The sequence below is a fragment of the Solanum stenotomum genome, chromosome 3 (assembly GCF_019186545.1).
Source record: "Solanum stenotomum isolate F172 chromosome 3, ASM1918654v1, whole genome shotgun sequence".
Taxonomy (NCBI): Eukaryota; Viridiplantae; Streptophyta; class Magnoliopsida; order Solanales; family Solanaceae; genus Solanum; species Solanum stenotomum.
Window position 1 is genome coordinate 44846047 of NC_064284.1, and position 13769 is coordinate 44859815.

The window sequence follows — 13769 nt, forward strand, 5'->3', positions numbered from 1 at the left end:
CCCTTCAGCCGCGACTATGACTTTCTGTTCACTTTGTTGAGATACCAATTGAAATCTGGAGATACCAATTGGACTCAACCCATACCACAAGCGACAACTCGCACAAAAGGAGAGAAGAAATGGAACAACTTCCTAGAATTCTTCATAGCTTCCTGAAGATTAGATGTGCATTTCAACACACCAATCCACAAGAGTCTATTCCACATCTGCTCTTCTACTGAGAGACCGGCAACCTGGGCTCTGTTACCAATTTGTCACGACCCAAACCATCGGGCCGTGCGGACACCTACTCTAACACCTAAGTAGGAGAACCGTTGATTCCCAAACGGTTAAAAACATGCGGAAGATTAACAAAACAGGAGATAAAAAGGAATTTCAAGATATTTTTATATAATAAAGAGTTTTAAACAAACCAAAGTTACATTTTATAAAAACAATATAACACCCCCAGGGATCTAGTCTAAACATGTACAAGAGATTTTAAGATTACAATGTATAAAATACAGTAACTAACTACACAGCTCCCACCACTAGAAAGGAAGAGTAGAAGTTGTTGGAGATTGTCTTCGTCTTCACCTATGAAACATCACTGACCCTGGAACCAGACTATGCTAAAAGGCATAGCAAGAGCAGTATCATTACACACTACATGTACTGGTAGGCATCATCGGTCAACCCGATGCCCACCGCAAAATATTAAGAAATCAATCAGCATGAAACATGCAATAGGAAAGTACACCCCTCAACCTTTATCCTCATGCCTTTATCATTATCGTATACCTTAAGCGTGATAGAACACTTGACTCTAACCCCATTAGCCTATCACCCTGCATCACTCCACTCTTGCTCATAGCTTAACATTTCTAACTCATAGAGGATTTTCGAACACAACTACTACCAACCCGGCCAACCACTCACAACACGCCCTGGCTTCTTCTGCATCACCATTCAGCCCTTGACTACAATATACTCTATCCAAGCTCGCTAACTGCTTCGAATACGAATCCCTTTCCCAAGGTAGGATCTAACTACTTTTTAGATCATGAACACTACCCCACTTCTCATTATTTAAGGACACATGCAGCCCCTCTAACCATATCCCATAATAACACATGGACCCTTGGTCTGCACTTACCAGACCTAATATCGATTGGGCCTGAATCATTCTCAGTTAATTCCACTAAATAGGGTATAAGAAATTAATTACAATATATAAAACATACATATGTAGGATGATAATTTACTTATCATTTTAAGAGCACATACCATTTCCCAATGTCAATAACAGGTAGACATAAATGTAAAGATCACCAGTGGTTCTCTCATAGAATCCACACCCAAACTGTTAATGTGTCAGAACGTGACACCCGATCCAATATATACATATATATATGTGTCAAAATGTGACACCTGATCCAATGTATATATGTGTCAGAACGTGACACCCGATCCAATGTATTGTCAGAACATGACATTTGATCCAATATATGTGTCAAAACGTGACACCCGATCCAGTCAGCACAACCACATCCATTATCACACCCATAATGAATAGTTCATATAGTCACACAGTCAAGTAACAGGTTCATGGCTTGTAATTATCCATACTTGGTCGTTTCATTAGGTTTGATTCAGATTTCTCTGTTCATATACATGTAGACATACAATTGGGCCATTAACAAGCATATACAACACAAAACTAGAAGTCGAACCATCATCTAACCCTAGTTCACATGACAAGGCTTTTCCCCACGGTACACATCATATTTGGCAACTAGGGTACATGCACAATCATCATTTTTCTCGTTCCCAAAGTCCTAAACATGAATGTTTTATTTAAAAATATATGTAAAAGGAAAATGACTGAGTTTCTGAAAAATCGATTAAACTTATGGTTTAAGAGAAATCGAATTTCCAAAAGAACAAAGTCGCCACTTAATTTTTAGTAAAAAATCAAGAAAAAATTAAAGGTTCTCAAAAGATTTAAACAGATAAAATAGATTGAAAAAGGGTTCGAGTTCAAATGTACATTCCGAGAAGGTGTTAGGCCCTCGGAATGTCCGCTAACTCGCGGTTGACCGACGATTTGACTAAAAATAGTTTTGACTAATTTTTGAGAAAACTATTAACTAAGTAAAAGAAATCATTTATTTCAACTAATTATTTTTAGAATTTAACTAAGTAAAGAATTCACGACTTTGACTAAATTTTGAAAAGTTTAACAAAGCGAAAGAACTCATTTTATTTTAACTGATTATTTATTTCTATTATTATTTTTATCATTTTTTATTTATCTAAAGGAGGAGTGAACTAAAGGGAAATTTTTCTAAAGGGGATAAATTTAAGCGACAAGACTAAATAAAATAGAGCAAAGTATAAAACATAGATATTTTAATTTGGAAAATAAAATAAAATGACCATCCTTGGGAATCTAATTAAATTAAAACCATAAGATAGTCAAAGTGTTAGTCAAATAATACAATATAAAATAATAAGAGAGGGAAAGAAATAATTAGACTTAGGCTTTAGCCCCGAATCCAATTAAATTGGGCTTTTGGCCCACCTGTCCTAAGTCTAAATATGGTCCAAATAATGGGCTTGGGCCCATTTCAACTTTCTTCTGTTCTGCTAACTTTCACATGGACTTTTGGGCCCATTTTTTGTCATCTAGGCATGCTGAAAAAATTGTTTAAGGCCTTGGGCCTATTTCCCAACTTTAAGCAAATTATATACACTGGGCGTATATCAGCGTATTCGGAATGATTTTCAACCTGAATCTCTACATTTATTCATGTCTATTCATCTTTAGACCTGTACGCCCGTATTTTCACATTTTGCAACCTGTAATTCCAACTTTCCACCTGTATTTTCACGTGTTTTTTTACTGTATATCACTGCATATATAAATATATATCGGTTCCTTTTCCAATTTTTCAGAACATGAAAACTCGATTTCCAGCCCTTATTTATGCCCCAGGGATCTGTTATTCAATTTTCTCGATGGCTGACTCGGTGAACGAGGGTATTGGGCCTTTATGGCCCAATAAGGAAAATGCGAGAAAGAAGTCCATAAGGACTCGGCGTATTTCACATGCAATAAAATAACAAGAGATTAGCATATGATACGACAAAAATGGATAAAGGAAAGATTATGCCATATTTTGCAGGGGAAAGTGAATGAGGTGTATATATGGTTATCATATGCTCCGACTTTAAAGGAAATTAACGAAGACAAGTAAAAAAAAAACTTTAATCATCAAAGTCTATGACGAGCAACATTTTTATAATGACTACTAAATAAATGTTCAAGAAATTATAGACATTGCCAGCGTATGGATACCAAAGAGGAAACAGGGTAGGCAAGTTCACATGCTGCTAGAAAAAATAAATAAATAAATAAAATAATATGTTCTAATCTTAAAATGTAGTACAAAGAACATTCAAACGAAAACGACTCTAGGAACAAACTTACACTTAGATAGAATAAAGGCATGCTTACAATAAAGATACATACTCAAAAATTCCGCTTGGAAAACCAACCAATATTAAAACCATCTACTCAACTTAAACAAATAGGGCAAGAAACGTAACCAGGAGGAGAAGACAAATGAAATTAAACCCACCTCGAACAAGACTAGAGATTTACTCAAATAAAACGAGAAATGTCAACTCTCAAGCGATAATCTATTCAAACATTAATAAATACAACACACGACCTCAAAATATTGACATCTTAGTTCGTTCTTTCAACTTGGGGTGAAAGAACGAAGAATATGATGTCAGATACGGAGCCATAACGTAGATTCACAACAAATAGACGTAACCTAAGATTAGTGGGAATTTTGAAACCGATCAAGGCAGTGTCAGAGAAAAACTAAGATAAGAAGAGCAACAACAATCAAAACCCAACATTCCAATACTTCTGCACATATCCAAGTCAAAATACAAACCAATATAAACCAACAGATAAAGCAGTAGACAAAGCAGATGAAGAGACTCAACTCTTATCAATATCCAGCGGCAAACAAACCAGTCATATACTGATTTACGACCAGCGATGAGTCAAAGTATTCTCGAACATTATTACGTAAACAGGTAACACACTAAGAGCGAAATATGTTTGAGGCAAAATGAGTATTACCTTTCGAGGTGCAGCGAAGTGGGACGGCTACGAGTCTGAGGAGCGATGACTTCACCACCACACACAATTTTTGAGAGATCCGACGAGCAGCGAGAATGTCCCGGAAACGAAAACCAACTCCCGAATACCCTCTATAATACTTGATTTCTCAAGTTTATATTTGCTTTAAAAAAAACTATATAGCTCTATGTATCTTTTTTGTTTTCTTGACTCTTAAAATTTTTTCCCTTCTGTTTTCTCTAACAAACCTTTCTAACCAAAAAAAAAATTAAAAACTCCAAAATGCCCCCTTTACAGCGAACACGAAATGATTATATATAGAAGGGGATAACTAGGGTTCCGAATTTAGGAGGGAAAAGGCCGAAATCCGGATAGAAAATGAGGGCCCAAATTCGAAATTCAAACTCCCCAAATCTTTCACCATTTGAGATAAACATCTTTTTTCTGAATTGGAGCCCCATTCCAAAAGAGGAAGGGGAAGAAAACGTGTGTCTGCCCCTCTACTGCTGCGACTTGTACAAATTGAAAGGGACATGGGAGAAGAAAATAAAAAAAACGCAGAGTACTGCTCAAGAAGTGAAGTTGTCGTTGCTTTCCCGTGTAATTTGACGGAAACTTGGAGCTGTGAGGAGGCCATTTGGAATTTGTCGTTAGCTGCTAACTGGGTTGCCGTTTTGATCGTTGCTAACACTGGAGAAGGAGAAGAAACACAGTGGGGTCGGTCGGGTACATGGGTTTGCTGTTGTATTGTCTTTATTTTTTTGAGTTGGAGGAATTAAAGGGTGAGCCTAGGTAGTTGGGAATTCCTAAAAAAATAAAATAAACAAAAAAATAAATTAAAAGGGGTGGGGTCGGTATTGGTGTTTGTTGTACGTTGTTGGTTATTTTAGTATTGTTGTATGTTATTGTATGCATATATGGGCTGGGAAATATGGGAATGTTTTGGTGGAGGAATGGGTTGGAAAAATGGGCTGATTTGGAGCATAATTTGGGTTGGAATTAAATGGCCCAATTTTGGGTCTTAAAGAATTGGAAGCTAAGATAGGAAATGGCTATATTTGCAATTGCAAAATAACTATCAAATTACAATTGTAACCAATTTAAGTTGAAATTTAGCCATGTTGAATTAAATTGGTGAATTTGGCTAACAACAAAATAAGATGAACTAGTATCAATTAATGAGCTTCTTAACCTTAACGAAATAAAATAATTAATTTGATAATAATATAATTAATTTAAACATGAACTAATTAACTCAAAATCGTAATTATGATTTAAATTAAACTAAGTTAGTAAAACACTTAGCTAAAAGGAAATAAAAAATTTTGATATGATTTTCAAATATTTATAAAATGTACTAATTAGACACATAATTATATAATAATTAACTTAATTATAAACTAATTAACACGAAATAGAAGTTATTAATTAATTTAAACCAAATAGCCAAATATTTAAATAAAACTAAAATTGTTTTGAGACAATTTTTGAACATTCATAAAATATACTAATTTGACACATAATTATATAAAATATCATATTTATTATTTTAAAATTTATAAAAATGACAAAACTAGTTAAAATGACTTGAAATTATTTTGAATTTTATGAAGCTAATTATTTCAAATAGTTTAGATTTTAGGAAGCTCGATGATTGATTTATATTGGGGAGGGTCAAAATTGGGTGTCAACAATGAATTCTACTGTCAATTAACATTATATTACGTAGTGAGCATGAATTTTACGACTATTCAATTAGGCAAACCTAGCCTACCTGGGCACCAAGCAGCTGCAGATAGATTGTAGCTCCAATGTTGGCTTCCGAACAACGAGACCATGGATTTTGGCCGGGAATCCGCGAGTTGTTGTCAACATTACACTAGAAATCTCTTTCTCCTTCCTTCCCAAGCCTAGAGCAGCCTTTTGAGGGTTTCTGGGTGATCCTCGCCTCTTTTTAACACTTAAGGAAAAAGGAAAAAATAAGACTTCACGTCATTAAGTTCTTCCCTCGACCATCTCGCTCTAGCGCTCCCCATCCTGCTGGGGCGCCACTACCATAGCGGCATCATCCCCGCTCTGGTGGGATGGTGGGCCCGAGTTACTCACGACGTTTGCCCTTTATAAGTAGCGGTGGTTCAGGTCGTTACAGTAACTTCTTTAAAGGATTTATTTCCACCAACACAGATGACATCTGCAAGTAGGCACAACATAAAACCCATCATATAAATCCAGTATAATAGAAAATAATTTTACGATAACACAAACACATTACATGATTATTAACTCTAACTTGACAAGGCATTATGAATGTTTCAATCAAACTGAAAAAAATGTTACATCAAAGAGAAAAAGAAACAAACATAATGAAATAAAAATAATACGACCTAACAAGCAAAGAAGAAGAGTAGTGAAACTCCCATTAGGGCTAAAGGAGAGCAAAATTCTGAAATCATTTGAATTTGGTGAGTAGAGGATGAGTGCCAACTTATAAGGCATTATTCAAGTCTTTTTTATATAACTATTGTCTTCCATTTTAATTTTAATTTTAAAATACTTAATTTAAAAATTGAAATTTGACATTTGAAATTTCAAGTTAAATTCTTTTAAAATACAAATTTTAAATTCTTTTAAAATACAAATTTGAACTTCTCAAATTTGAAATTTGAAACTTGAAACTGGAAATTTTAAATTTTAAATTTTAAAATTGAAATTTGAAAACTTAAGCATTTTTTATTAGCTAAAAATGTTATTGAAAACTAAATAAACTAAAAATGCTATTCAATAACATATAATTTCAATACAAATAAATAAACATATAAAAAAAATAAAAATCCCATGTCCCGTCCCGCCAAACCCCGTCCCATCCCGTATATATAGTGGGACGGAATGGGATGAATTTTTATCCCCCCCATTCCCGGTCCCCCCAAAATCCCGGTCAATTGGTCCCCTATCCCGTCCCGTTCCCCAGTCCCCATCCCCGTCCCCTTGCCAGCCTTAATTCATATGCAATTCATACTCAAATGCATATATCCGAGGAGGAAACATCAACTCCAAGCTAAAGCATATTCAAAACATCATATCATATAGTCTACATACAAGTCATACTCATGTGTACATAAACATGAAGAAATCAATCAAATTGACTCATTTTCTCAAAACCTAACTTTTTCATGAACATGCATAAATAAGGAAATCATTGGAATATCTAAAACACACATGACACCAAAAGATTAAACCATAAGGAACTCATTACCTCAGCTAGAGTAGAAGTAGAAGGAAAAACATGAGGATATCGGGACATCATATCGGCCTCGGCCTCCAAAGTAGCACCCTTAACTAAATGATTCCTCCATAACACCTTAATGGAAGCAACTTCCTTGTTCCTCAACTTCTTGACTTGTCGGTCTAAAATTTCAACCGAAACTTCTTCATAAGAAAGATTCTCCTTAACTCCAAAACCTTTTAAGGGAAATATCGATGTCGGATTGCCTACACATTTCTTTAACATAGAGACATGAAAAACCAGATGCATTGATGCCAACTCATTAGGCAATTTAAGTTCATAAGCAATATTACCAACACGTCTCAAAATCTAATATGGGTACGTAATGGGGACTAAGCTTCCCTTTCTTACCAAACCTCATTACACCCTTCATGTGTGAAATTTTTAAGTAAACCCAATCATGAACATAAAACTCAAGATTTAACATCGACATATCACTTTTGTCGACTTTGAGCTATTTTCAACCTTTCTCTAATAAGTCGAACTTTCTCCATAGCCTCATGTACCAATTCAGGACCTATTAGGGCAACTTTCCCCACCTCAAACCAACCTATAGGTGTAACGACCCGAGAGTACCCCCTAGTCATTATCCGCGTATTCAACCTCTCGGAGGTCTTATACAAGCCCTTAGCATTCGTCATAGCATTTATCATAAAAAAAAATAGCGGAAAATTTAAAACTTTTTCATAATATAACACAAGACATAAAAGTCACCTCATTAAACCTTTAATATAAAAATTGGAGTACTACGTCTCAAGGTAGCCATCTTAAAACATGACTACAACACGAGGGACACAACCCTTACACTACAAAAGAAACTACTATCTAGTACATAGAACTTAAGGAAACTCTTTAACATCAAGGTCCTTGAATCTTTAAGGACACACCCGAACTTAGGAATAGTAAGCCAAGCTCATCACTTCTAGGAAAGGCCCTTTAGCCACCACCACCTACACTTGATGTAAAAGATGAAGAAGAATGGTGTTAGTACAAGAATGCACTAAGTATGATAACCATGCTTTTAAAAGGATATTTAGTTGGAAACTATGCATCATGCCATTTTAGAGAAACTTCAAGAACATTTAGTACATTAGGCACAATATAAACCACATACATCATCATACACATGGAAACCATTCATAATAGCACATAGAGCCACTTATAACATTTTAGGCACATTCAATGCATACAATACATTACCTTCCTCTTTATCTTAACTCCTTTCCTCAAGCAACCCTTAGGGAATACTTGGTGCAATGTATCACCTTAAGGTTACCAAGGGTGAACTTACATATAGCCTTCATCAATCCAACCACATATATTCATAGACACATAAGCACACCATAAGACATAGTCTTCACATAGGAACCATCACCTAAGACAACCCCCAAGTCACATTAGTGCAATGTGCAAGTAGCATCCCATAATACTACTCACACCAAGTGTTCCTAGGAAGCCACCATAGACTAGGCACATCATATTCAACAAGTCATAACATCTTCATTTAACATTAGACATAAGACCAACATACTTCATAACATCATATAAGGACTCATTCCTTTACTATATCATTAGTCATAACCCATTTAGTTCATATCATAGGTAAACCACCCTCACAACCCCTTCACAAGCTCACTTGTGCAATGTACACATGGAGTCCCATACCCCCACATATACTAAGCAAACCCATTAAGAAGTCATAAGTGTAATTCACATGTATAAACATACTTCATGTCTTGACATAAGTAATGTCAACCTTAAACATGCTTTCATATTAACATACATAGACCATAGTCTTCATTACATAAAGAGCCTAATCATAACCTCCCTTAGAGTCCACTTGTGCAATGCATAAGTAGGGTCCATAGTCCTACCTACACTAAGTAACTCTTCAAGAAATCATGACTAGAGTTCATAATCTTATCTTAGTTCATTTCTTAACTTTCGGGAGACATTTCCATAACCGACATAGACCATGTGAGCTACATGGAATCCGATGTTCAACTCCCACACCGAAAAGAGAGGGTACTACTTGCCAAAGTAGGACCTACATACATAATAGTTATCTAGTGGATCCACTAAGCTAATACCTACGGGGGCACGTAGTTATGGAACAAGGAGATTGCTACTAGAAAACCTTGACTTACTAAGCGTGGAGGTTTCCATCTCATGAGACAACATCTATGTTGGGAACCCGAACTTGCTAGATGTGAAGGTTCTCTTGTGGGAAGCCGGACTTGCTAAACGTGAAGCCCCCACCCTCATTTTTCATGTTCACTTGGTGCTAAGCTCCAACTCCTTTTTTAAACATCTTTAAGCCTTTATGTAACATTAGTTCATAAAGTAGGCTTTAGGGACTTAATCCCTCATATCATATAGCTCAAAGGTTTCTAAGATGAGAATGACCTTTCATCATAGAACCTACATTATGTGAGAATGACCTTTCACATAATCATACCAAATTCATAACATAGTCTACTTTAGAGTACAATTGAGGAAACCTTTCAAAAGACTCACTTTCACTAGATTATCATAAACCTTATTCATTCATTCATGTGTGTGTACATATGTGAGAAAGCCTTTCACATAAACACCTTTATACAACACATATTCATACCTTGCTAAGCATACACTTTATATGCATAATAAGATGTAAGGGTGCATATAAGAGTTCACTTTTCAGTAGACACCATAACACATCATATTCATAGCTATACATATAGAGTGTGTGTGTGCATATTGGTCCTCATAGTGACATAGTAGCAACAACATTGATATTGAGTGTTCTTCCCTTAAAGGGATCACAACACATTCACAATGTCCCCAATTCATGAGCAATTCACATATAAAGCCCTTAGGGATTCTAGACCACACCTCATCCCTAACATTATCATTTACATTATACTCCTCATCATCAACACACTTTAAACATCATGCTAGCATTGAGGGTTTCATACATAACCTTCATAGCATAACTTCATAAACATATGCATCATAATCATCAATTCACTTCACATCTATTGTCTTCAAGTCCATGATCTCAACATGCATAGATAGACAAGAAGTGAACACCTCCACCATAAGTGGATCAAAACACACAACATAAATTCTCATACTATAGACTGGAAGTTAGGTCAACTTACCAATTCTCCAAGCCATGATCACCATGGATCAATCCTCAACAATTCATAATCAATTGACATAGGTAGCAATAGGAATCAACAATGTAATTAAATATCATGAACATAGTCTAAGTACAATTCCATAAACAAAGGGATCAACCCATAACTTTGCCCATAAGGCCATAATCCTCAACTCATCAATATACCAACAACTCAACATGAATAAGTATAGATAATCATAAGAAACATCAATACAATCTAATCTAAACATAATTTCACGAATAGAGATCATATTCACAAAGACCCACATCATAGGCCAATTTTCGAGAATTTGGGGATCATGGGTTCTTCAAGAATTCCTTTGAAAATTATCTTAAAAACATTAATTCCACATTAATTCATCAATAGAATGATTTAGAAAATCATTTGACAAGGAACGCATGTTTAGATTGAAAATTGAGAATTTTGGTCTTTGAATCAGTTTTGAAAATCTTTGATAGAACTCTTTGAATGAGAGGTTATTCAACAATCAAGAGTCATCATACCTTAATTATTGAAGACCCATGAAATTGAAGAAGAAATCAGTTGAAAACCCATCTTCTAGCTTGAGCTTCATCAAGGTCTTCAATGGAGTTTTTTAGAGAATAGATTTTTTGAGAAGAAAGGGTCAATTTGAAGAATGGGGTCTAATTTTAGGTTTTGGAGTTTTAACCAACTTAAAATACCCTAAAATAGGTAGAATAACCGTTTATAATAATTTCTCAAAGTACCCAAACTACCCCTTACTTGGTTGGACCTTTTTAAACAAGTCAAACTTGAGTTTTATTTTCGCAGATTTCATCGGGAAACAAGTTCGCGACGCGGAGGTGTTCCCACAAGTTTTCTGGAAATTAAATTCGAGACAGTAGAGTCCGTGACATGTCCGCGACGCGGACCAAACTTTTGGCCCTTGGTGGAGTTAGTCCGCGACGTGGACATGCTCCCTCCAAGCACAACTTCAAGCTGCCTTGGCAGCTTGCTTGGCAAAGGTTGGGGTCCTACTCGGGGACCCTTAGGGTGGCCCCCGGGGTGTCGTATCCGAATGTTTTGACCCTAAAAACTAGGGTCACCTCCACTGATTTTAGACTCCAAACAACACATAAAAACATGAACAACATACTAGAACACACCAATACGTAAAAGACTAGTTTCCGAACATCTTGGTCGTCCCTTGACGTTTGACTTCCAAATTCTTTAAAACTGACTTCTATTCTTCATTATTTTTACAAGTTATTAATGCATAAAACTCATGTAAGGCTCTACTTCATTTTGAGGGTCATTACAATAGGAGATGTACACCTCCTACCATACAATTCCTCAAATGGTGCCATACCAATACTCGAGTGATAGCTATTATTATAGGCAAACTCAATCAATGGAAAATGGTCAATCCAATTACCCTTAAAATCAATCACACAAGCTCTCAACATGTCTTCCAAAGTTTGGATAGTACGCTCAGCTTGCCCATTAGTTTGGGGATGAAAAGTCGTACTAAGCTTAACACGAGTACCAAGACCCTTTTGGAAAGATTTCCCAAACTGAGAAGTGAATTGAGTCCCAAGATCTGAGATAATGGATAAAGGCACTCCATGCAACATTACCATTTCCCTCAAATACAACCTAGCATAATCCTCCGCCGAATTGGAAACCTTGATGGGAATAAAATGAGCCGATTTTGTCATTTGATCTACTATAACCCAAATCGAGTCTTATTGTTGCCAAGTACGTGCCAACCCTACTATGAAGTCCATATTCAAATCTTCCCACTTCCAATTAGGAATGCCAATGCTTTTGGACAAATCTCCCGGTTGTTCAACTTTCACTTTTTGGCAATTAAGACATTTAGCCACAAACTCACCAATATCCTTCTTCATCATATTCCACCAATAGATCTTGTAACACCTCAAAATCTAATCAGCTAAACTAGGGCTAAGTGAGAGGTCAAGAGCCAAAGAGGGGAGGAATCTTGAGCAACCTTCAACCAAGCACTGCCTCACCTCACACGACAACCAAAATGGTTCGTGGTGAGTACCACATGTTCTGGTGAAGTTCGTGGAGGGCTAGGAAGTAGTTAGGCTACACTGCCCGAAACAAGGACCCTCCCCACAAGCAACTTGACAGCTCGTGAAGGCCACCACGACCGTGGGAGAGGTCGTAGTCTTGAGTTAGTCTTACGAGGAAGAAAGGGGTGGCACCCTAGCCACTGTTATAAAGAACACGGAGGGGACCATGGCTCGTGGAGCCTCTTGTGAAGATGGACAGTGCACCATAAGTTAAGGGGTTAATTAGTCATTTTCAGTTTTAATTGGATCAAAGTCATGTCATTTTGCCTAAGTCTCGGACCTCTATATAAATTATTTTAACCCCAAAATTCACTTACTCAAGACATTATTTCCAAAACCCAAAAGAAATCCCCAAAAGTTCTTCCTCTTAAAAAATTATCTCTCGAGAAGAAAAAGAAAAAAAAATAAGGAGTAGGAAAAGGAGAAGCCGAAGAAGAAGCAAAAGAAGAAGAAGAAGAAAAAGAGGAAGAGGAAGAGAAAGAGGAAGAGGAGGAGGAGGAGGATGAGGAGGAGGAGGAGGAAGATGAAGAGGAAGAGGAAAAGGAAGAAGAGGAAGAAGAGAAAGAGGAAGAAGAGGAAGATGAAGAGGAGAGGAGGAAGAGAAGAGGACAAAGAAGAGGAGGAATAAGAAGAGGTAGAGAGGATGAGGAAGAAGAAGAAAAGAAGAACAAGAGGAAGAAGAAAAAGAGGAGGAGGAAGAAGAAGAAGAAGAAGAAGAGGGGGAGGAGGAAGAAGAGGAGGAGGAAGAAGAAGAAGAAGAAGAAGAAGAAAAAGAAGACGAAGAATAGGAAGACGAAGAAGAAGAGGAAGAAGAAGAAAATGAAGAAGAAAAAGAGGAGGAGGAAGAAGAAGAAGAGGAAGAGGAGGAAGAAGAAGAGGAGGAAGAGGAAGAAAAAGAGGACGAGGACGAGGACGAAGAAGAAGAGGAGGAAGAAGAAGAAGAAGAGGAAGAGGAATAAGAGGAAGAGAAAGAAGAAGAAGAAGAAGAAAAAGAAAAAAAAGAGGAAGAAAAAGAGGAAGAGGAAGAGGAGGAGGAAGAGGAGAAGCAGGAAGAAGAAGAAGAAGAAGAAGAAGAAGAAGAAGAGGAGGAGGAGGAGGAGGAAGAAGAAGAAGAAGAAGAA